Source organism: Phascolarctos cinereus, unplaced genomic scaffold (assembly GCF_003287225.1).
Source record: "Phascolarctos cinereus isolate Bilbo 61053 unplaced genomic scaffold, phaCin_HiC Scaffold_2;HRSCAF=192, whole genome shotgun sequence".
Taxonomy (NCBI): Eukaryota; Metazoa; Chordata; class Mammalia; order Diprotodontia; family Phascolarctidae; genus Phascolarctos; species Phascolarctos cinereus.
The window spans coordinates 34540373-34543562 of NW_027555625.1; the positions used below are offsets into that span (position 1 = coordinate 34540373).

The following is a 3190-nucleotide window of genomic DNA, read 5'->3' on the forward strand; positions in this document are numbered from 1 at the left end:
CATCTGAAAACTGCCTGTTTATATCCTTTGACCATTTATCAATTGGGGAATGACTTGTATTCTTCTAAATTTGACTCAGTTCTCTACATATTTGAAAAATGAGGCCTTTATCATGGTCTCTGGAATCACTGATATGGCCATTGACCTACTTTGTCAGTAGATTCTTGCTCTACTAATAAACTAATAGTGCTAGGAACTATACCTCAGTTACCTTTGTTTACGACTGTGACACCATCTCTCCTGGTTCTTTTTCTACTTCTCTGACCACTCTTTCTCTGTCTCCTTTGCTGGATCCTCTTCTAACACATGCCTCCTAAACATAGCTGTCCCTTAGGATTCTGTCCTGGGCCTCTTCCCTTCTCTTTCTAGTACCACTTTACTTGATGACCACACCAGCTCCCATGGATTTAATGACCAAATCTATGCATAGATTCTTAAATCTACATATCTTGCCCCAAAGTCTCTGCTGACCTTCAGTCTCACATCTCCAACTACCTTTCAGGCATCTTGAACTGGTAGTCTAGTAGACGCTTTAAACTCATTATGTCCAAAATGGAAATCATTATCTTTTCCCCTAAACCCTCCCTCCCTCCTACCTTCCCTAATCCTGCAGAGGACAACACCATCCTCCTGGTTCCTCAGGCTCCCACGTTAGGAGTCATCCTTGACTCCTCAACACCTCCTCCTACGCCACCAGCGTCATATGCAACCTCTTGCCAAAGCCTGTCAATTTCACCTGTACCACATCTCTCAAACATGCCCCCTTCCCTCTTCACTACCACCCCCTGGTGGAGGCCTTCATCACCTCACACCTGGATTACTGCAATAGCTGCTGGTAAAGTCTCCATCCTCCATTCAGCCACTAAAGTGATTTTCCTAAAATGCAGGTCTGATCATATCACTCTCTACTCAATACATTCCAGTGGCTTCCTATTGCCTCCAGGTTAAAATACAGAATGTTCTTTTTGACATTCAATGCCCTTCATCATCTAATTTCCTCCTACCTTTCCATTATTCGCATACCTTACTCTTTGATACAGTGGCATTGGCCCCCAGGTAGTTCCAAGAACAAGACCTCCCCCCATTTCTCTGCTTCAGGTATTTTCCTTGGCTGTCCCTCATCACTGTAATGCTGTCCCTCCTTAATTCTGTCAGCCTCCTTAGCTTCCTTTAAATTGTAACTAAAATCCCATGTTCTACAGGAGACCTTCCCCAAAACTTATTTTTAACATTTAAAAAATTTTTAATAATTCAAAATCATACTCTGAAATGTGGGATTTTAAATGGAGAGGCTCAGCTCTAATAGAACACGGATATATTCACTGTTACTAGGATCCTGCTTCAAGGCTCTTTCATAATATGCTATTCCCTGTTTCTTCTTCCCATTCAGTTTGTGAATGAAACCAAGGGATCCCAAACTCTTTGCATCTAGAGAATTCTGATTCAGTCATTTGGGAGCTAAATTCTGCAAGGTCCCTACAGGTAAACTGCAAAACTTGGGACTTATCTTCATCCCTTCTAAATAACAGTGCAAAAAAAAAAATAAAAATAATGGTGCAAGGCAAGACCTCCTGCTTTCCTGTGAACTTCTAGGAAGCGGCCGTCTCTGAAATGGGTTTGTTGCTTCTAGGAAGCGGCCGTCTCTGAAACGGATTTGTTGCTTCTCCCCTTCTCTGACATGCTCTGGGCCCAGCACTGTTTGAAAAATGTCCTCCACCCTTCCAAGCCGACCTGCTTCAGAGTACATGTTGGCCAGGCCTAAGTAAGCAACACAAACAGAGGCTTCTCTCTGATGGTTCTTTCAAAATGGATTAGCTTTCTACTTCCTGTTTGTCCTTTCCCCTAGGCTTGTTCCTTGTAGCCCTTTTGATTTGGATCATTTGTGCTCTATAATAAAGTACCATTTGGTGATGCAGGAAAGCAGAGGTTGGTACCGGTTTTAAAGCCTTTTTCAAGAGGTCAGTAGCCCTCTCTGAGTTGTTTTCTCACCGGTAAAATTCTGCTGCATAGCAAAAAACAAAGGGCTTGGATGCTACTTGGTGAAGGGCTTCCTTATTATATTTTTCTCCTTCAGATCTTGCCCCTCAGTCCTAAAGCTTTAGTGCCAGGAGCACCTTAACAAATGTACTTTCTGGATCCAGCCCAAGTGCCTTCTTCAGAGGGCTCAGAGAAAGACTTTGACTATGGGTACCATCTCTATCAAAGTCATCCAATCCATTCGGTACCTGACAATGGAAAATCTAGTGTTAAATTCAGGGTGCTCAGGGTCTGACTCCAGGGCCTTTTGAGAACAGGCTTTGGCCCTCTCATAATCCTTCCCTCTAAACTTGAGAAGTGACCCCCACTTTCTCACGCTCAATTTCTGGAAGCTCTACCTTATAGCGGAACAAACTTTACAGCCTCTTACAACTTGTCTACCCCTTGTCCAGATAAGTCTGGGCTTCCAGAAGTCTGTCCACATGACAGTTTCCCCAGGTCACGAGGCTTCTCTTTTCTAGGTGGTCAGCATAGACCTCCTGAATCCTTTCTTCAGCACTTTTTAAGCTTTCCAAAGCTTCTTTGTCTTGGCCTTTTAGATGTTTCACATAGGCCAGTAACTTAAAAAGGGTGACTTTGGATTTAATGGTCAAATATTTCAGCTAGTCATCAATTTTCTCTTCTGTATGATATGCTTCAATGTCCTCTTTCTGTAGATTCCAAGTAAAGTGACAATCCAACTTCAGCAGGAAGTATTTTAAGGAATTCTTAGGTATTTCCCTCATGTTTATCACCCTGTGGTCCAACTCGCCGCAGTACTGTGGTTTGTCTTTCTTGCTTTTCAAGGAGCTGTCTGCAGGGCTGCTCTGAATGATACTTTCTTGGAACATAGGAGGGACGCTCTTTGCAGATTCTTAGTCAGCTCCTCAAAGCCCTCTAATTCCAGTGCTCTCCCTTCTGATTTGTCCTGTATATATATTCTTTGTATGCCTGGGTTTCCTTGTTTCCTCCTCCATTAGATTGTAAGCTCCTTAAGGGCAGGGACTGTGTGTTTTTGTCTCTTTCTTTGTCCCCAGTGCTTAGGACAATGCCTGGCACAATAGTCTTTTTTGTCTTTTGACTCACACATAAACTGGATTTAAACCAGGCATCACTGTGCGAAGTTATCGGCCTTTCTCTTCTTGAGTCATTGAAGTCTAGGGGCAAGACAAAA

At 43.0% G+C, this 3190-nt stretch overlaps 1 pseudogene; it reads right to left on the reverse strand.

Moving 5' to 3' along the window:
- Window positions 1–1279: 1279 nt before the first annotated feature.
- Window positions 1280–2762, reverse strand: LOC110196313 (interferon-induced protein with tetratricopeptide repeats 5-like; annotated as a pseudogene).
- Between the last annotated feature and the right edge of the window lie 428 nt (window positions 2763–3190).